Source organism: Chenopodium album, chromosome 18 (assembly GCF_948465745.1).
Source record: "Chenopodium album chromosome 18, dcCheAlbu1.1, whole genome shotgun sequence".
In the NCBI taxonomy this organism is placed as follows: Eukaryota; Viridiplantae; Streptophyta; class Magnoliopsida; order Caryophyllales; family Amaranthaceae; genus Chenopodium; species Chenopodium album.
The window spans coordinates 26,347,789-26,371,406 of record NC_137851.1 but is presented as its reverse complement, the minus strand read 5'-3'; positions in this window follow the sequence as shown (position 1 = coordinate 26,371,406).

Below are 23,618 nucleotides of genomic sequence, written 5' to 3'. Positions count from 1 at the left end.
TAACCAGGCTTCTCTGCAGTAGTTGCATGTAGTCACATTTCTTCCATCACTGGATTTGGACCTACTCCTTGAGTTATCACGGCCTTTAGGATCCCTACTCTTGCCTCTTCCTCTGTTCTCAATAACAAGAGCTTGTGAATTATTGTAACACCCCATATTTTCGAACCATTATTTTATATGTGTGTTTAAACCTATAAAGCCTAATTTCTAATTTAAATCTCAATTTCTAAATTGAAATATTAATTTAGTTATTAAGATCGTGTAGGGAATATTTCAAGCATCCCACACTTGAGCCCCACTGTGATCATACACTTAAGCATGGTGGCGTCCAAAGGGAAGGAAGCTAGAGAAAAAGGGTCGCCAACAAGTTTTAGGAACTTGTAAACCATTCACAGGGTGAAGGTTACACCCCATCACGATCCATGAGATCGCTAACTCCATAGTGGTCTGGAACCATGACTGGATATTCGGAAATGAAGGTACAAATCCAACCTAAAAGAGATTGAGCCTGCCCTAAAAAGGCCTCTACTTTATTCTTCTCATATTCATGTGCACTTTCTGACTAACATACAATCAATATATTAATCCTAAACCTGTTTAATCTATGTTGGTTGAATATTAATGCACAAACAAAACTATTATTGGCAATCACTTAAATTAAAATCGCATTAGCCTAAAATCAAATTATTAATTATCTTATTAAGCGTGATTACAAGTACAAATCCCCTTTAAACCTGCAAGAGAGGGTGTGATCAAGCAATAACAATAATATCAAGCAACATAATAATAAATCATCATCATCAAAATAATCTCAAAGCATATTAATATTACTAGCAAGACCCTAGGCATTATACTAACATGATTAATAACAAATCCTAGAACGTCACTAAATAATAAAAATCAAAGCTTTAGCCCTAACATGATAGATGAAAATATGAAGCAACCTAAACATGACACTAGAAAGCAATAAAAGTATCCTAACATGATACTAGGAATTAATATAATTTAAACATGCTTTCTAAAGAAATAGAGCAATAAAACTACTTACCTTGTTGACTCGTATATCTTTCTATCAAAATAATACACACGCCAGTAACTTCAATGAAAATATTAAACTAAACAATTAATTTAAATAATTGAAATAGGGATTTGGGACCAAACCCTCAGAAATTATCAACCTTTCACGTCTAGAGCGAAGGCAACTTCGAGCTTAGCTAGGTCTGTCTAAGACTCGTGAATGCGGTATGGTGTTAAAGGGCTAGGCTAGAAAGAGGGAGAAATAAAAAGCTATCTCTTAAGAGAGAGAAGAGAATTGGATTGTTGATGATTGTGAATCAATAAAAAACGGGGAAATATGACCCTATTTATAAGGAAAAAATTCCCGAAACGATCAGAAAAAGATCGAATTTGATTCGGAGTAAAATTGCTCCCATCGCGACGCGATGGCTCTGTCGTTTCGCGATGGCTCACGCACTAAATCAAAGCCGTACAGAGTCCTTAATCTAATTAAATTAGACTAATTAACGTCCGTACGTATCCTTTAAAAATCAGATTTAATCTTTCAAAACACTAGTTTTATTCCAAATAGAATTCTTTGTTTTCTAAAAGATATAATTACTAATCCTAATTCCACTACAATTTAAGATAACCTTCTAGATTATTCTAGAAAATTAAAATCAATCCTAATGATTTTAGGAATATTAATTAATGGGCCCTCCACTTGATCATTGGGCCATATAAAATTCATTTCGGGCCCAATTTAGTATTTTGGCTATAAATTCCTCATTCATCGGAATCAGGCTTATAATATATCGTTGGAAAGCTCTTTTCGAGCCCAATCCAACTACACTATTATTGGACCCTTATCATGGACCAAACTAAACTGGACTGGACATTTTCCATAAATAGAGTACAAAAAGAAATATTTTCAAAAACAGAAAGATCCTAAACCATTCTTGCAACGCCGATACCTGCAAACTAGCGTTAGTCAAACAGATAAAAGAGTTTAGAAACACGTATCTTGCACCGTCGAGCACACGTCTCTGGGATAACCGAATTTTGTTGTTGTATGCTGTTGTGACGACTTCCACGATACCTTGCGAACGCCATCTGAAGGTAATAGTACCTCGCTATCTTCATTTGTTTGTGACAATCCTCCATAGTACCTCGGGAACATCGTCGAAGGTGATTGTACCTCGTCATCTCTAGAGTTATGGCAGTACCTCGCCACAACAGTACTTCGCCGCTATAGACAATTTCCTCTCTGCTTAGGGACATCGTCGAAGACCGCTTCTTGTAGCCATCTTCTGTTCTGTTGTGACAATCTTCCTAGGAAGATTATCGAAGACCATCGCTTGTTGATCCTCAGTTTGCTAGTACTTTGCTGATATATTTTGGTGTGATTGCTTACTGTGCCAGTACCTTGGCACATTTGTGATGAGCCGGTACTTTGGCACTTGTGCTTGCTTGTGAACCAATACCTCGGTGCTTGTGAACTATTATTGGACCCTTATCATGGACCAAGCTGATCACTTACTGCGATTTTAATCGAGCTGACTACTAATTATGTTATTTCTCTTATATGGGCTAACTAGCGTACCAAGGAACCCTTTTTGCTGAACAAGGTCCACATAACCATTTATGGGGCCTAGGAGTTGCATTGCTGAGGAAAGGAGAACCAGCGCACGCAGCCATGTGTCATCGCGGCACACCAGGTTTGTCGCGGCGCGATGGAATCGGGGTTCAGAATAAAACCCCTTTCTTCCTCATTTCGTCGTTGCTGCTTTCTTTTTGCTTGGTTTTCGCTAAAACCTTCACCTTGGTCGTTCTTGCTCATTTCTCAACCAAATTTGCTCAAATTTTTTGCAAATAGAAGCTCTCGATCTCTAGTTTGCCGATCTATGTAAGTTTTTCTCCAACTCCTCCTTGTTTGGAAGAATTTTGTGTGTTTTATTTGCGAATTTTCGAATAATTCGAAACTTCTTTTGCTTATTTTTCTTTGTTCGTCGATTTTCTTGCAATGAAATTGCTTGTTTATGCTTGTATATTACCTCAGGAGTGTTTTGAGACTTGTTTGACTCAATTTGGTGAAGAAATTAACGTTTTTACATTGTTGGGCTCTTTGAGTTCGTGAGAAAAATGTGACTTGTTCTTCGCGTCTTTGCTAGCTATTCATGCTCAATTTGTCACAATATTTGCCATAGTATTGCAAGAAAATTGTTTGATTTCTTGAGAATGTTATTTTTGCTCGAATAAAAAACATGCTCTGTTTTAGTACTACGTACTCTGTTTTTTTCAAACATAGTATCATGCGGCTTGGCAAACCTTAGATACTATAGAGCCTTTCATCTCTTGTTTGCTTGCATAATTAGCATGTCTTGACAATGCGGTTCTGGCTCACGCTCTCGTGGGGCTCACCGAGAGGACGAGCCTGTCGACACCGGCGAGGGGACTTCCACTAGCCTTGGGGAGTTCCCTGAGTGGGATGGTCACACCTTTTACTTTGCGCCTCTGTTTCACATTTCAGAGTGCGTTCGGCTCAGGATGACTGACGAGCGAGTTCGTTGCCACGATTCAAGCAACGACACCATAGGACAGTTGTACGATTCTTACTTTCGCAATAACAAGGAGTTCCGTGCGCTATGGGAGTAATGTGGTTTGACTTCTTTGCTACAGACTACTCGGGCTCTCTATTCTTTGAAGTCGAGCCGTTTCTTGGTTTGCACTTTGGTGGAGTTCTTTTGGGATACCACCAACACGTTCCACTTTCCTTGGAGTGAGATGACTATCACTCCCCTTGACTTCTCTGTCATTACCGGATTGGAGTTCCGGTCAGCTGCAGTTCCTTTTGGTAGTGATACTACCCTCTTCTCTCCTGAGGCAGAGGAGCTACTGGGCCCCATTGTTATTTGGGCCCGCGGTGAGTCTCGACCGCTACAGATGAGTAGTCGATTTATTGTCGGTCTGTGCTAGTAGAGGCTTTTTGGGATGATGCGACTACCTCGGAGCAGCGGGTGCGCATTTTTGTTTTGATTCTTCTTTCAAGGTCCTTCTCTCCTGACAAGGGTAGCCAAGTACTACTCTACTGTTTGCCTGCTCTCCGCGACCTTCGAGCGGCCGGGACTTTTGATTGGGCCAGCTTGGCCTATGCTGACTTCCTGCTGGGGTTTCGACTCGCTTTTCGTCAGCGTACCTTTGACGAGGAGGTCACAGTCTCTAGCTTCTGGAGGGTCATAGAGTTATACTCCATTCCTCTTGGCAATAGGTTTATTTTCATCGTTTAGCTTTACCAATGTTTCTGCGTTGTTATAGGTATGGTTCTACGACTATATACCATCTTTGGCGCTAGCCAGACCTTCACCTCGAGGGCTCCCAATTGCTGCTAGCTGGGGTGGCTGTTATACTGACCAGACTGCTACTGCCCTTGTTCGAGAATCGCTTCTCTCAGTATGCATTACTTGCCATTTTCATTCACTCTTTTGAATAGGATTCCTACTCATGAGTTTTTGTCTTACAGGGACCTGAGGTTAACTTCCGTCCATGGGCTGATTTCGACATCCCCATGCTAGCTGTTCATTACACAGCTCAGCGGCGTTACTTTCAGGGGACGTATGATGCTGTGGTCTACCTAGGCGAGAGAGTTGCGATTCAGCACTCTTCGGAGTCTTTTGTTGTTCCTACCCGTCCTCCACGGCATATGATGGACCAGACGGACCTGAGAGTTTATATGGGCAGTTCTCCAGCTGGTACGGAGTGGCAGCGTCATAGCCATCCAAACCGGAGCTATGGTGAGAGGCTTGTGCCGCGGTTGGCTCCACCATCTTGCCCGTCAGCGGAGGCGGAGGTATGTTTTGCATCTTTTGGTTTATTTCCTTTGGTAGCCCCTAGGAAATTCTAATCATTTAGATTTTATTCTTTGCAGGCTGTGGCGACGGCTGCGGATTTTGTACCTCCACCAGTGTCTATTACTTATCAGGGGTCTTTCGGCCCGGTTGAGGAGATGATTCCTCAGGCCCCTGAGGAGTGGCCCTTTTTGGAGAGGTCGGTACCTCGCCACTAGGCCTGGGTGAGTCATCTATCATCATTTTTTTTGTATGCATTTCTTTGATTATTCCTGACTTTATTGCTTGACAATTCTCCCGCGAGGTGATAACGAGGATGGCGAGAGGCATGAACGCCTTTCGTTATCATATCAGCTCGTGAGATTAAGTCACTGAGCTAGCTGTCGTCGTGCGAGTGATGACACAGAGGTATTTCTCTTTGACTCTTATTTTATTTGTTTTACTCATTTTTTCTTGCATTTTGACTCGACTTATTTTTCTATTTCAGCCTGTTCCTCCATTATGTACTCGTACGAGACTCGAGGATTGGAGAAAGAGATCCGGGTCTAGCTCGAGGCGTCGTGCATTTCGGCCGGGAACTAGGGTGGTCGAGCGGAGTCGGATCGGACTATGGTAGTGGAGGGTTCCGGTCTTCTTCCCAGGGTGCAGCGAGGAGGCCGACTGGCCAAGGAGGCGCGACATCAGCTCCTTTTGTGGATGGTGGGGTGTACGAGGTTGACTCATCGTCGCAATAGCCACAGCAGCCGGGACCTCAGCAGGGTGAGCCCGGATGGGCTAGCCCTACTCTTTCGCTTCCGACTACTAGTGATCCTGAGGCAGGTGAGGGATTGACTCCACGGACTGTGCAGTTCTTGGATGCATTTGGTGTTCCTCCACAATTGCGTCCTCTGGCGCCGTAGTTGTACCTGTATATTTTTTTATTTGACTTTGTAGGACTTTGCTTTACTTGACACTTATGTTATATATATTATACATACATCCTATGATTACTATGTTATTTATCTTTTTGTATTTTTATTGTTCATTTTATGTTCATATGAGTGTGTGAAAAAATGTGATTAATTTTTGCGCAAAAAATTCCGTCATTTTTATTACTAATGGAGAGTATCTGACTTCCTCCCCAAAAAAAGAAAAAATGAAAAATAAAATTGAGTTTGACAAAAAATAAGCTTAAAATTAATTAAACTTAAAATAATCAAAAGGGGATAAGTGTTTGGAAGAAAATTGCCAAAAATAAGTTTGGATAAGGCTTTGAAAAGAATCAAAACCGTAAAATCAAAGTACAAATCTGAGTCAAAGTCGGATAACACATGGTCAGATAAGCGCGTTATTCTGACGCGGTGAAAATCAAACCATCGCAGCGCGACACTCCTGTCGAGGTGCGTTGGACCTGTCGTGGCGCGGTGGTCTTATTTCTCCGAATTCTTTTGGAATTCGGTTTTCGTCAGGTTCTGTTTATAAAAAGCCTTCAAATTCGTCGATTACAGCATAATTCGAGCAGATTAAAAATATTTAGCTTATTAATTTTCACTCAAAATAGCCATGTCTAAGACCTTTAGTGATTTTACTCGTGAGTGGTGCCGGTCTTTGACTGCCAAAGAGAGAAAAGAGCTTGACTTTTTCCACTTGGGGGGTTTATATGGTATTAAGGGGGTAGATCTTGACATAGATTTTATTCATACTGCCTTAGGATATTGGGATTAAACATCCATTGGTTCAAATTTAGTTATGATGAAATGTGCCTTTTACCGGAAGAATTTGGTGCCATTCTTGGCTTTCCCTCTTTAGATCTTGTAGTAATTCCCACGGTGAACGAATATTATATAAAGATTTTGAGCGTTTCCTTAACCTTAGGGATAGGGACTTAAAAGACATAGTGCATGGGAATGTAGTAAATTTGAAAGAATTTGCACGTTTTTATTTTGATAGACCATGCTCCGAGTCTTTTCATTTTTATAGGAGGAGGGCTTTCCTCTTTTGCATGTTTAGCCAATGTCTTCTTACTAGTGAAAACATTCATGAGGGTCAAGAAATTTTAGCATCTGTCATAGAGCAAATTGAATCTGGGAGGAATCCAATGTCATTAATTGTTGGAGAAACTATGCCTAGTTTAGATGAACTAAAAAGAGATTCGAATGCACCTCTTAGAGGTTCTCCAATTTTATTACAAGTAGAAAATCAATACTTTTAATTACAGAAATAAAAAATCTTTAATTTTATATAGTAATATTAATTTTTACATTGAATTTTTTGCAGATTTGGCTAATGGAAAGGCTTGAATTAATTAGCCCTCTTGACAATGTTGAAAAGTATACACCCAATTGTCTCGTGAGAAGGAAGAAGCGCCTCTCCATAAATATGGGTCGCCGGGAGTGGAATAGAATTTTTGAAACTCGCGACTTTGCCATTAAATGGGTTATTCCGTGTTGAAAAATTGAGAAGATGGTTGGTGTCAATAAACAACCTTTTTGCCGTCTTCCAAGTTTGTCCAAATTGACCTTTTACTACCCTTCTAGAGTATAAAGACAATATGGCCTTGCTCAAACCATTCCTTCCGGGGATCTTCATCGCCCTTATGAATTTCCGGTTTCACAAGATATAGAAAGATTTGACGACTATTGGTGTGCCAGACCTTTGTGGGAAGTTGTTACCCAAAAGGTTCCTCCTTCTTTGTCTGGAGATGTGAAGCAGTGGTTACTTGATAGATCGCAAAAGGACAAGAACAAAGTCCAAAACACGTACAAGACTAGTGTTAAAGATTGTCTGAGAGATAAGAAAATTCCTCCTAAAGATCGTCTAGGTGCAAGAATTGAATTCAAGATCCCTATTATGCCTAAGAAGAAAAATACTACTAAGGGCAAAGAGAAAAGAAAAACTGACTCCACAGAAAAGAAAGTATGGGTTGAGAAGAAACATGGTGTAATGGCTATAGGAGAAACTATTGATACTAAGATTGTGTGCAGATCTTCTAAGGGATCCCTATTGGTGAAAGAGATGGATGATGAAGAAGAGGCGGAGAAGAAATAGAAAAGGGCCAGAAAAGAGAAAACACATTAGAGCATTGCTTTTACTATTAATTTATTAGTCAATTTTCATTTCAAGTCAATTTTATTTTTAAGCCTTTGTTTTAATTCCATTAATAATGTAATTTTACTTTTATTAATGTAATTTTCAGCTTTTTAAATTGAATTGACTTCTCTTTTTTTCTTTTTCTTTCTTTTTTTTTTACATTGAATTATTTTTTTAAAGCAATGAAAACAACTTGAATTAATTTCGAAAATTGTTCGAGTACGGAAGTCGAAAATTTCCCGAAATACATCGAAATTTTCCCAGATTGACGAAAACGAACTGGCGCCAGAATTTTGGATTTATCGCGGCGCGACAAACCTATCGCGGCGCGACAAACCTATCGCGGCGCGATGGCTTTAGCGACAGATCCCGTCGCGACGCGCTGGACTGGAATTTTGTGCGTCGTTCGTACTGTGTTGTTGTGTCAACGAGGGAGTGCGAGGGTTTGTAAAATTTAAAGTGGCCGCACCCTGTAAAGGGTTGCCTACGTATCCTTTCCTTAGGAATCAGGCCAAACGTAGCTCTCTTGAGTATGTTACTCAAGTCATCATGGGTAGAATTTCTTAAGTTAGTCAAGATTCATCATATTTGTGAATTCATTACCATCCATATCAGTTAGTTTTGCGGCACCTCCAGATAGGATAGTTTTGACGATATACGGTCTGGACCAGTTAGGCCTAAATTTGCTTCTTGGGTCTAGAACATTTTTCCTTAATGCTTTTAACACCAAGTCTCCTACTTTGATGTTTCTTGTCTTGACCTTTTTATTAAAGTGTCTACCATGCGAGTTTGATAGCATTGAGTATGGTGTAGAGCTCCTAGTCGTTTTTCATCGAGTAGAATTAGCTCTTCATATCTTGCTCTAGTCCATTTGACTTCATTGAGTTAACTCTACAACGCGATGCGTAGGGAAGGTATTTCTAATTCCACAGGTTGTACGACATCAATTTCGTAGACTAAGGAAAATGGTGTATTTCCCGTGGATGAACGAATTGACGTGCGATAACCCCAAAGAGCTAAATGGAGTTTGTCAGGCCAATCCTTGTAGTTTTCTGTCATTTTTTCGATGATAGTCTTTAAATTCTTATTGGCTGCCTCTACTGCATCATTTGCTTGAGGCCTGTATGGGGAAGAGTGATGATGTTGAATGCCATATTTTTGAAGCAATTCTTCACATTTCGCTTGAAAGTGAGTTCCATTGTCACATATTATTTCATGTGGGACTCTATATCGACATATAATGTTCCTTTCGATAAAGAGTGCTACATATTTTGCGGTGAGTTTTGCATATGATGCCTCTTCTACCCATTTTATGAAGTAATCAATTGCTACTACGATGTATTCATGACCTCCTGTCTCAGGAGGAGTGATTTTTCCAATAATTTCTATTCCCCATGTTGAGAATGGCCATGGTGATGTATAGGTGTAAAGGAGAGAGGGAGGGACATGTTGTAAGTTAGCATATATTTGGTATTTAGGGCATCTTTTTACATATTGATGGCAATCCCTATTCATGGTAGTCCAATAATATCCTTGTCGCATTATCTTTTGGACTAGCATTTTGCCGTTCATATGAGTTCCACATGCTCCTTCGTGGATTATCCTCATTGCCCTTTGGGCTTCCTTTTTACCTACACATAAGAGAGCTCGACCTTTAGGTACCCTTTTATGAAGCTCATCGTTTATGAGTACATATTGGGAAGCCAAAAGCCTTAGTGCTCGTTTCGCTCTCTTGTCAGCGTGGAGTGGATATTCTCCTTTGGTTACATAATTGAGGATGTCAGTATACCAAGGTTCTTCCTCCTCTTCTTGTTCTTGAATTACTTCATCGTCTTCTATGGCTTGGATGTAAGCCGGTTTATGCCTTTTCTCTATTGTTAGAGGCATTTGCTCAATTTCCTTAGGAATTCTAACCATTGAGGCTAGTTTTGCCAAGGCATCAGCAAATTGATTTTCCTCTCTTGGTAGGTATGTGTATTCTACTTTTCGAGTTGGTCGGTAAGAGTTTCCAGGTATGTTTGATAAGGAGCTAAGCTTTCACTCCTTACTTTCCATCTTTTAGAAATCTGATTGATGATTAAGGAAGAGTCTCCGAATATTCGAAGTTTCTTTACTCCTAATGCCAAAGCTGTTTCGAGGCCTACCACACATGCTTCGTACTTTGCAGCATTGTTGGTAACGTCGAAATCTAACTTTAGGGAGATTGGGACGTATTCTTCTTTAGGTTATACTAATAATACTCTTACGCCACATCCTTTTTGGTTTGAGGCTCCATCGAAGTATAATGTCCAAGTATCATCTTCCGTAAATACTAGTATAATACGTATAACTATACCGTAGAGATAGACTTGGGCGTATTACCGCCGCGTGATTACGCAAGGCTACTCAAAATACTTAACTCAATAACAAAACTTGCAGCGGAAACTCAACTTTCTTTTATTAATACTTATAAAAATAGTAACATTGTTATAAGTACTCAAAATAAAGACAAGACCAACATTCCTATACTAGGTGAAGCAAATCCCGGGAATCCCATATGCTAATTCATGACTCCACCTGAAAATAGTCAACACTGCTTACCATTACGGTAAACAGGGTGAACCAAAACAAATAGGAAATATGGATTAGCAAAATATGCAAAGTACGATAAGTGCAAGATAATGTAAACTCAATTTATTTGAAAACATGCTTTTAAAAATCAATTCCAATAATTAATCTAATAAATTCCAAACTCATTATTCCAAAACCGATTCCAATGATTCAATATTCAAAATAATAGTTAATAAAACCAATTCCTTTATTAAGAACCAATTTCTTTTAATCTAATTCCTCACCCAAGTGTGCACACCCCCAAGCTAGTCTCCTTATATGACAAGGTTATTCTTGAGGAAAGACCTGGTCATACAAAGTCCAAGGCCTTATCAATAAACCAAATCCGCATAGTGGGATTACCAACATGCTTGTAAAGCATTAATAATAATAATTCAATAAATCCTCTTTAAATCCAATAATTCCAACTTTTAATAATCCAAACTCTTTTTTATTTAATTCCACATGCTTTCAAAGTCAAACCTTTTAAACAAGAAAAATAATTTTAATTATTCAAAACATGAGATAAAATCAATACTCAAGTTTAATTATTAAAACCAATTATTTAAACATACTTTTGTTTCATAAATCATAATTCAATTCAATTTAATTCAATCATCATAAAATCATTCAAACATGCTTATTCAAACCAATCACTTTCAAGGTATCTAGTCACCTAACATACCTTGATTCCGAATATCAATCAACACTTCGCACTTTCAAAGTTCAATCACAAATACACCTTGCAAATAACATAACCATAAAGTTATCACAATATAAACTCAAATCTAATGTGCATGGACTATAAAACTCTTTTAAAATAATACTTTAATATAAAATTATAGCTTTGAAATATGTATTTGTATTTTAGAAAACTAACCATGAAAAAGATAAAGGAATAGGATTAAAGAGAATTGAATTTTCGTTGGAAAGAATAGGTAGAACTTGCAGAGGTCATAACTCCTTCAATATAACTTCGAATTGGGTGATTCTTGAGCCTAACCTCAAGGATTTTTTGAGAGAAACAATTTTCCGTGAAATAGCAAAACCCCAAAACTGAACAGAAGTGCCCGAAAACTGGCTTTAAATGTATACGGGATAATATTTGTATGAAAAGAGGAGAAGAAAAATATGAACAGGTTTAGGGAAAAGAAGAAGAAGAGAGAAGAAGAGAGAAGAAGAGAATTGGGTTTTTGGTGTGAAGAATATGAGAGGTATGAAGGGGTAATTATAGGCTCATGAATAAGGGAATTATGGTAGGAGAATGTAGGAACAATTATGGTAAAAAGAATTAAGGAATTACTTGGAGAAGTAAATAAGGAATTACTTGGAGAAGTGAATAAGGAATTACTTGGAGAAGTGAATAAGGAAATATGGAAACTTTTGATATTAAGGTGATTAAAATTAATAGAATTTAGGAAAGTGTGTTTGTCATGAAAATAATATGGCAAAAGAGATTACTTGGGGAATAATCAAAGATGAAATAAGGTAGGAAAATAAGATGATCAAATCTTTGTGAGATGAAAAATAGAAATTAAGGAAAATAAGAGATTTTGAGGAGATAATTGAAAATACAATTTACCAAAATAAATCACCCAAAAATCCATCATGGTGGCCGAAAATTTGAGCTTTCCTAAGCTCATATTTTCGGACCTCCCTTTAGATATTTAGGGAATTAATTTGCTAGTTTTAAGGTATTAAAAATAATTGTGTAAATAATATTTATTGTATAAAATAACTAATTAAGAAAATACCAATTATTCACTAAATAAATTCACTAAGAAAATCAGATTTTCTACACTTAGAAAATCCAAAAATCATAGCTTATTATTTAGGAAATTCGGACCTCCTAATTAAATAATTAAAATATAAATTTGATTCGTTAAAATATCCAAAATATATATAAATAATCCGGTTTTTAAAATAAAATAAATGGATAATAAATCTTATCCAAAATCCAAAATAATTATTGAGTTTTTAAAATACTTTTGGTGCCAAAATTCAAATAGTAAAATAAATTACTAAAATACCCTTTTTAAGAGAATACTAATTAATTAATTAAAAAATACGTTTAAAAAATATGGGGTATTACAGTCTACCTCCCTTAAAAGAAGTTTCGTTTGGAAACTTAACAAAAATAAAAAGAAACCGATTTTAAATTCTTAGACTCATGCACATTCTAACCAGACTCAAGATCATAACTAACTCAAGAAAGACTCAAATTTACTCATAAATGACTCGAAAAGCAAACGCGCGAAACTCTATCGCCCTCTACCCCCCTTAAAAGGAGTTATACCCCCGTAACTCGACCAACACTTTAACTCATTAAATCAACTATATTAACACTTTATCAACAATCATCAATCAAAGTAAGGAAAACCAGAAAGTTTCAAACATCCAAAGAGCTTAGGTTTTAAAATGATTTGTTTACAAAAGTGGCTGGTGAGAAAACTCGTAAAATATTTCATGAGTCATTCGAAAAATTTAAAATACTTACATTACGAGAAATCATTGAAAACACTATAAAACTCTCATATATATTTAATTACAAGGTATGAACTGAAATAAAAATACTTAATAGAGGATTTTAAAAGATCTATGAAAGTTTTCAATCTAAACAATTATTTAAAAACAAGGAATACAAAACTTTATTTTGAAAACTGTATATTTGAAAATTCATTTTGCATACTTGTAGTAAAATACTTGTTTCAATTAAAGTCTTACTTTTTCATAAAGAAACTCAATAATCACATATTCAACTTCAATTCATAGCAAACACTGTCATAGGTACCAAGCATAAAAGGAACATATCTTATCCTAACCTTCTTATCGGCTATATATAGATTAGTAACTTAATTTTCTCAAGGTATCCTCCAAAAGCATTTACAATTTCCCCAACACATTCATAAATCCTAGTAATAAATCCTTAAATCGTAATCATTAACTCTTGTTTACTTCATAATACTTCGTTTTAAACATTCAAAACTCGATAATCTTTTCTCACAACTTCAAATTCCTCAATCTGGTTGCTATAGTCCATAACTCATCTTTAAGGCAATTCATTAATATCTCAATGCAATCATTGATTATTCCATCATTAATAACTTCTCTATATCAATTAACTTTGTCGTCAATCCCTTAGAGTAAAATCCTTTTAAGTAACCATCCAAACAATCATTCCTTTAACTAACTTCAATAAATCCCTTCACAAGATATTATTTCTTCAAAATAAACTTCGATTTAAAACAAATACCTTTATCTCAAATACATCCTTTCACTTGAATTGACTCAAAATCCTCTAACTTTTGTATTAAGTTTCTTCAAAGATTCAACCATAAACAATTTTTCTTTAAATAATCACCACAATACTCATCCTCACACAATATGGAATACTTTCCACCTTTATACACAAACGATCATAAATTAATGCTAATATCCAATTCGTATCTCCCAAAAATACATACCTTACTCCAACACTTATATAGAACTAATTCAACTCATCACTACCACAAATAATATTTCCTTGCTCAACATAAATCATATTCCAAAAATTAGGAAAGACTTGATAGCACAAATCCTCCAAATATTCATGATAACAATCCAAAATAACTTCTCATTTATCCCATAGTATGTTATTCAGAAAGCGCACATGAATATGAGAAGAATAAAGTAGAGGCCTATTTAGGGCAGGTTTAATCTCTTTTAGGTTGGATTTGTACCTTTATCCCTGAATATCAAGTCATGGTTCCGGACCACTATGGAGTTAGCGATCTCCCTGTGAACGGTTTACATGTTCCTAAAACTTGTTGGTGACTCTTTTTCTCTAGCTTCCTTCCCTTTGGACGCCACCATGCTTAAGTGTATGATCACAGTGGGGCTCAAGTGTGGGATGCTTGAAATATTCCCTACAGTTTTTTTTGGCGACTCCACTAGGGAGGTTTTCTATTTTAATTCCTAAAATTTATTTTGGCAATGATCTAGAATGAGTAGATGAGACTCGAAAAGTTCTAAATATTCATGTGCGTAATTTTGTTGACATTATTGGCATAAGCATAAAAAAGGTCCGCATTGGAAAGACCATCCATAATGCGTCAAAAACATAGGATTTTTACATGTAGGAAATTTGGGAAATATCTTTCACAACTAGAATCGAAAAAACGCTTCGAAAAACTGGAAAATTCAAAGAACAGAAAGCTGCTAAGGCATGTAGGAACCGGCGCCGAGAAAACAATGCCAGGGCAATGCGATGGCTCTGTCGCCGTACGACAGCAATATCGTTTGGCGACAGGGTCATCGTCTGGCGACAGGCCCTGTTGTCTCGGGCCAAGTTCTTCCAATACCGAGCCAGAAATCTACCTTCTTTGTTTCGACCAATTCTAGTATTGTTTGCTCGATTTTACTTCCTGATTGAGTTTTTCCCTCTTTTCTGAACCCATATGTGTCCTACATATGGTTATAACCCTCTAGGAATTCATGCTCCATCTACCCAATCGAACATTCATGGCAACGACGGGTGCATCCGAGTTTGTGAATTCACCAAACCGTGGAAGCAAGTTTAACTTGCGGGGTCCCACTAGTAGAAAAACAGAAAAAGGCACCGGTTTTTACCCCATGTATGCCACCGGTTTGAACCGGTGATAATGTGGGGGGTGCCAATTCCTCCTAAATTTGCCACCAGTTCAAAACCGGTGGTATAAATCGGTTTTGGCCACCGGTTAACCGGTGCCAATAATAAAAACCCGCACATTTTTTTTTTGGTGGCAGTCACTTTTGGCACCGGTTAACCGGTGCCATTTAAAAAAAAATTTTCCTGTTTTCTTGCAATAATAATAATAATAATAAAAATCCTGTAATTTCAGCAATAATAGCTTGTTTTCAGGCCTGTAATTCCTGCAATAATATTAACAAAAATAATTAATAATATTATTTTTATAATTACCAATAATAATAATATTATTAAATATTATAATAAGATACAAATAATATTAAAAACAATAATTCATATATAGATATAAATATTCCCAAATGCAATACAATAAATAAAAAGTGTTATATATATACAAAGGATAGTAAGTATTAATGAATAATAATATAGTTAAAAAGTTAACAAAACATAAATTCACAATAAAAGTGACATTTACATGTTAAAGGTGATAAAAGACGCCAACATGTCACGAACTTCATTAAGTTCCTTAATTGTCAATGGACCATCCTTTTGTACCTTGAAAAACTTGAAATACAGAAAAATTATGTTAGAATTAATTAAATAGGCTAAACAATATGTATTTTATCAAAAATGGCCTATATGACTTCTACTTTGCCCATATTCTAGATTTCTTATAAAATGAAATATTTTTTTCTTATAACATGTCAATGTTGGCTATTATTAGGTGTCTAAGGCTTAAAATCACATCAATAGAGCATTTTATTAAGTTTTAAGACGCATTGTACTCAAAATGGCCCAAATACGGCCTATATGACTTCTACGTTGCCCATTTCCTACATTTCTTATCAAATGCACTATTTCTTTCTCATAGCATGTCAATATTACCTAGTATTAGGTGTCTAAGGCTTAAAATTGAATCAAAAGAGCATTTTACCAAAAATTGCCTTAATATAGCCTACATGCATGACTTTTATTTGGCCCATTTTCTACATTTATTATCAAATGATCTATTTCTTTCTCATAACATATGAATATTATCTAGTTTTAGGTGTATAAGGTTAGAAATCACATTAAAAGAGCAAATTAACAAAAAATGGCCCAAATATGGCCTATATGACTTCTATTTAGCCCATTTTCTACCTTTCTTATGAAATGAACTATTTCTTTCTCATAACATGTCAATGTTACCTAGTTTTATGCGTCTAAGGCTTGAAATCACATCAATAGAGCATTTTATTAAGTTTTAAGACGCATTGTACTCAAAATGGCCTAAATACGGCCTATATGACTTCTACTTTGCCTATTTCCTACATTTCTTATCAAATGAACTATTTATTTCTCATAACATTTCAATATTACCTAGTATTAGGTGTCTAAGGCTTAAAATTGAATCAAAAGAGCATTTTACCAAAAATTGCCCTAATATAGCCTACATGCATGACTTCTATTTAGCACATTTTCTACATTTGTTATCAAATGATCGATTTCTTTCTCATAAACATGTGAATATTATCTAGTTTTAGGTGTATAAGGTTAGAAATCACATCAAAAGAGAATATTAACAAAAAAGGCCCAAATATGGCCTATATGACTTCTATTTAGCCCATTTTCTACCTTTCTTATCAAATGAACTATTTATTTCTCATAACATGTCAATGTTATTACTTTTAGATGTCTAAGGCTTGAAATCATATCAAAAGAGCATTTCATCAAGTTTTAGGACTTACCTCATCAAGCTGTTGACTGTCCGTACAATGAGTCACTATGTCAAGCATGAATCTCATCACATACAAAGCACAATCAAGTCCATTTTCTTGTTGTGCGCACTAGCATATGACGAACAAATCACATCAGTGAAACATGCTAAGCAAATCAGCAAATATTTACTAAGATAGATGTTTAAGATAATCACAATATCGTGTAAATTACCATCGGTGACTTCCATGTTGGACCTTGAGGAGCATGACAATATAACTTCTTCATAACACTGTAGTAAAGTACATTCAAATTTGATTAGTCGTTTGACTACTAAATTAGTTAGCAATAATCATCACTAGGTAGCTATATATATTTACTTTTGTAATATAGACTTCACGAGCCACTTCTCCGATGATCGAGCTGAATCAAGGTGATAGATTGTGTTATTGGAATTACAAATCACCATGAGGCTCCAATGCTCCCTACATAAGTTCACAAAAGACAAACAAATTAATATTTAGGAGTCAACATATAATGAGGCCAAACGATTGAATTTGACATGGTTAGACATACTCTCTATAACATGGGGTGAATATGAACTTGTCTCCCGCATGAACTGATTCCCTGATACTCTGTTCAACATAATACAACACGTCACGGGGGTTGCCTATGATTTTAGGAGTGGATAAGTTCTCGGGGCATAACCAACCCAACTTTACAAGGAGAATCAGTTTTAGTTAAGTGCTCCTGTAGTGCTCTGCGTTCATGAACATTGAATAATTAAGAACAAAGTCTTCAACAAGTGGAGTAGGTTGCATGGGTGAACCTCTCGAAGAGTGCAACTTCGACTCTTGTTCACTCTTGGACCGTTGTTCACTCAGCTTCTTGTTAGGTTGATTAATGCTTTTAGGCTTCTCCACCCTCCTTCTCTTTGAAGTTTTGGCTTCTATGCAAAATCTGAAACTTCAACGACCGAATGAGTTAAAAAAAAAAGAAATAATGGTTCAAAATAATCACAAAAAAAAAGTACAGCTTCCGTCGAGGCCGGAACAGCCGAGGGAGCCGCCGCCGAGGCTGCAGCAGCCCAGGCAGCCGCTGCCGAGGCCGGAGCAGCCCAAGGCAGCGGCAGCCAAGGCCGCCGCAGCCGAGGCATCGGAGATGGGGGGCCGGGGAGTTGTACTATTTTGGCAGTTTTATTTTCATAGGTGCAGTTAGAGAGTGCCTAACGGTTATTTAACACTAAAAAAATCCGGTAGCATTTCCCCCTAGTTCTCCAAGTACACGATGTAGATAATTAATTACCCACATATGTACCCAGAGAACATAGTGAGGAAATGGTAAGCCAAGATGTTCCTTAAAATCGAAAAGAAGACATACATTCACCACCTAAGTGAGAGTACACATTCAAGAACAGTCCCAACCGGGGACTATCCAAGACTTTCTCCTAATGAGAAAGCCTTGAACGGGTATCTATGCATATGATGATACAAGAATTCTATATATTGTTGTATTTATTTGCAATTAAACAATACCCAAGTTGCAATATCATGAATAAACTTTTATTAAATGGATAAATAGAAAGAAATATAGCTTAGTAAAGTTTATAATTCATACCAATATAGCAAGTACAATGGATGTACACTTATGAACTACCCAATTGAGCTCAATATGTAGTCCTCAAGCTAACCTCGTGCTTCACATATGAATCTATTAAAAAAAAACAAAAATTAGCAACGTCGCTAATTCTCTAATTTATTCACAATTCTCTAATTTATTCACAACTAAGTAGCAAGATCACTAATTCTCTAATTTATTCACAATTCTCTAATTTATTCACAATTCTCTAAATTATTCACAATTCTTTAGTGAATTCACAATTCTCTAATTTATTCAAAACTAAGTTGTAAGGTCACTAATTCTGTAATTTATTCACAATTCTCTAATTTATTCACAACTAAGTAGCAAGATCACTAATTCTCTAATTTATTCACAATTCTCTAATTTAATCACAATTCTCTAAATTATTCACAATTCTCTAATGTATTCACAATTCTCTAATTTATTCACAACAAAGTAGCAAGGTCACTAATTCTCTAATATATTCACAATTACCCATTAAAACAACCTAAAATTACACATTAAAACATACCAAAATTCAACTAATTAAGTAACACTTTTACTAATCTCTAATATATATTCAAAATTACTCATTAAATAAACCTAAAATTACCCATTACAACATAAAAAATTTCAACTAAGGAACAAGGTTACTATCTAATCTATAATGTATTCAAAATTTCCCAATAAACAACTAAAAATTAAGAAAAATTAGGGTAAAATTATATTCAAACCTTAACTTTAATTTGCTTAACAATTGTTCAAAATGCAATTGAAAATAATATAAGTACATATTTCAAAATAATTGTTCAATTTTTTTTTAAAAAAAAAAACTTACCCTAATTAAGCTAGTTGGAGGTGGAAGCTAAGGGGAGGAGAGACTGAGGACGACCCAGAGGCAGTGGTGGCGGTGGTGCCGGCTGTGGAGTGGTGGAAGCGGTTGTGGTGGAGGCTGTGGTCGAACCTCCTAAATGAAAGAGAAAGAAAGGGGAAAGAGAAGGACAGGGGAGAAAGAAAAGGAGGCTGTGGTGGAGGGTTTTCGATCCTCCGACAATGCAGGTGGCAACTGACGTTGAAGGTGGCGGCTGTGGTGGAGGGAAAAGGGGAGAAGGAAAGTGAGGGTGTGAGGGTTTTCGAAAGCAACAGTGAGTGAGGGTGTGAGCTGAGAACGAAAATGAAAAGGAACGAAAGACAAGGAAGAAAGGAGGGGAGGGAGAAAGCTTTAGGCGGGGTTTTTTTTTTTTTTTTTTAAATTGGCACCGGTTCACTATGGCAACGGTTCAAACCGGTGGCCTAAATATTTTTGCCACCGGTTTAAACTGAACCGGTGCCATTAAGCTTTTTTAGCTTTTTTTGCCACCGGTTTGGATTGAACCGGTGGCATTATAGGGGTGCCTTTTTCATTTTTTCTACTAGTGTTCCATCCATACGCGCCAACCCTTCCAAAGGTAAGGCTTCTGCGCGATGCATCCGGACTCATAACCATGGACCCTCTTTGACTAACCCTTATCCTTGAACTTTAGAGAACTAGAGCCATGGTTAGGTTGCAAACTCATTGCATCATATTGTGACCATTTGACTACTTGTGCATTATTTGCTTGTGCATACATACATGTGATTAAACTAACCGTTTGATTTGACTTGTAATTATGAATATGCTTAAATAAACTAACCAAGGACTAAAGGACTTTTCTTAATTAATTGATTAATTAATTTGAGCTAATAAATATGTCTAAAATTGAGTCATAGTTCCTTTGAGTCAACCCGGATTTTTATTCCCGTATACTGCACAAGCGTCGTTTTAGTCATAGCCGGAGTATAGGAAGAGTTACGAGTAGTACAACCTATGGATCTGTAGCTCCGAGTTTTATCTTTCATTTGGCGTTGGTTTCGTCTAATTCGGAGTCACAGATCAAAAGTTATGACTAAAATACTACAACCTATCCAGTTTAGTGCACATACGTGAAGTCTTAACTTAGTCTTTGTTTGAGTCTAGTCACATGGTCATGACACGAGTCTTGAACATATCAGTTACACTCACAAGTATTCACACACTTTGTACATACTCTTTCCACACCATGACCATGTCTTAGGTCCATGCATGAGTCGCTCTTTCCGCCATTTGAGTTGGAGGTCCACTTTATTCCTAAATTCTTTCACATCTCTCTATCTACATTCACATTCCTTCATCTCACATGCTTCCTTCATACATCATTCACCTCACTATATTTTTTTCCCCCCCATGCATGTTGATTAGAATTTGATTCAAATAATTAACAAAAAGTATCCATGACTTCCTTTTCTGCAGTAGACTCTCGTTCTTCAAGTTAACGATCCTAGTAAGCAACGACAGCTTGAGCGCATAGAAGAAAGCATTAAGCAAGTTTCCAATGACTATAAGTTTCAAGATATTAGCTCACAAGGGGTCTTAGTGGACAAGGAGCTTCTTCCGCAGAAGTTCAATGCCAGTGACATCCCTAGGTTCAAGCCAACTGACAACCCCTATTTCCATTTAAGAGCTTTTGAAACTATAATGACCATTAAGGGAATTGATAGGAAGGTTTTTCATTCTTTGTTCTCACTATCTTTAGAAACCGTTTGTCAACAATGGTTCTTTTCTCTTGAAAAAGAGAAAATCTCTTCTTGGGATGCCATAATAAACACTTTCATAGATAGATACAACTGCAACGTTCAGGTTAAAACTGATCATAGAGAACTTGAAATTTTGAAGCAAAAGGAGAACGAAGGATTTACTTCTTTTTTCAACAAGTGGAAGGAGACTTCCGCTAAGATGGTTGAAGTCCCTACTGAAAAGGAATTTGTGAGGATGTTCATCAAGAACCTCCAGGACAAGTACAAAAGGCACCTAAAATATAAATGCAATTTAAACACTTTCAAAGCTGTCTATGACATAGGTATTGATATTGAAGACGATCTTGCAAAACAGAAAGCTACTAACCATAGTAATAACACTGGCTGGAAAGGAAAGAAGAACGACAATCCTTCTTCTTCCGAAAACACCTAATCTAGCAACAATGTTAGTACCTTTGACCTTAATGAAGTCTTAGCCATGGATAACCAAAAACCTAAGAAGCAACTAAGGAAAGAGTTCACTCCTATTGGGATGAACTACGATACCACTTTCGATCGACTCCATGCCAAAAGACTCATCACTCCTATTGGACCTTTTCAAGATCCAGCACCCGAAAACAGGTCACCCAACTGGGATTCTAACGCTCATTGCAAGTACCATCAAGGTAGAGGGCATACTACTGAGAGTTGTTGGAAGCTAAAAGAGGTCATCCAACATTTGATTGATAATAACAAGCTTCCCATACCTCCAGCTGGCAAGAAGGCCGAATGATGATAAAGCACAAGACATGAGGCGGGCTTCAACGACAAGATTTCGTGACCTCTTTTTTCTTTTCTTTATTCCTTCTTTCCCCAATAAGTCTAGCATAGGCACCTTTTATTTTCCTTAGGTTATATTTTGTAGGTTTTTTATTTTTCCTTTTAATAAAATGAGCATTTATTTCTTGCATATGATAATTGCATTGCAATAAAAAAAATAAATAAAAAAATAAAAAAAAATGATGGACTAAGCACAAGGTATACTAATGATTTGAGGCACCTCTTGTAGCCTATCATATCACCATCACCTTTCAAATACACATCCTTTCTTGAGAAACCACTTTGAGCCTCGCTTTCTTTTTTCAATTTACATCTACTTAACCTTGGGATGGGATAGTGTGCAACTTATGCAAGTTCTAAATACAAAAGCTTAAGTGATTTTACCTAGATCTCAAAAATTCAAAAAAGCAAAAAAAAAAAAAAAAAAAAAAAAATAGCAATAAAGTGTACAAAAGGGCAAGTGTTCCAATGTCATTGATATGAACATGTCTTTGATATGAACACGTCTCAGATTACGTTTCTTATCGAGTGCTCGGAACCATTCCTGAGAAACATGAATGCCAAGTGAGTGATAGACCGCATGATCAGGATTGACCACACTTATCAAAAAATGCAAAAGCAAAAAGGAAAGAGAGCAAAAAAAAAAATAATAAACAAAAGAAAGAGAGTTCAAAAGTGAGAAACCTCAAGCATACAAATATAAAGATTCAAATGCAAGGTTGCACACCTTGGGGGCTTATCTAGGGTCTTGAGCCTTTATCCCCTTTCTTCTTCAACCTTTAGCCTAACCACGTTCCAACCCTCAAAAGACCTCTTTGAGGTATACACATACTTGTGCGAGGTTCGGCTAGAGCTACGTTCGGCCTAATTCCTAACGGATACGTAGGCAACCTCACATTGGGGTGCGGTCGTAATAAAAATGCATTCACATTCATATTTACATTCATACATGTCATATCAAGGGATCTCCAATGCTCATCCCTATCCACTTAGAGCTAGTCTTGGGGGCTTGATCCCTACGTCATTAGCTTACATAGCCTAAGAGTCACCATCATTTGACTCTTTTTAAAATATTTTTCCATACCCTTAACCTTTGCAGCCTAAATTTAGTGTCACTTTCACACACATCACAGATACATGACCAAATAATCCTTCCCTTTGGATGCCACCATGCTTAAGTGTATGATCACAGTGGGGCTCAAGTGTGGGATGCTTGAAATATTCCCTACAGTTTTTTGGCAACTCTACTAGGGAACCCTTTGTCATGTAATCTTAACACAACGTTGAAACATGCCTTGTCATACTCAAGATCACTCATCACTCATTAACATCATTGCATTACAAAGTATGACGTACTTAGCCTCCGCGCCTAAGTTACCCAAATACTTTCATCATCGAGTCAACAATTGAGATAACCTAGGATGAATTAATCCTTACACTATGAGATACAACGACGACGCATACATTCAACATGCACCGCAAACACTCAAACACTCACTTCGATTCTTTTTCGGGAGAAAGTCGGTACCCTCCAATAAAATGACGGAAAATTTTTGCTTTCTGCATTTTGAGTCAAACACATCACAATAAAATGCACACATGAGTCATGCACATTTAGTCATGTCATGTCATATCACATCGAGTTGAGTCTAACACATGTGTCAAAACACATTAAGTCACACAAGAGTCAAACACACTAAACCTTGAGTCAACCTCAAGTCAAAGCA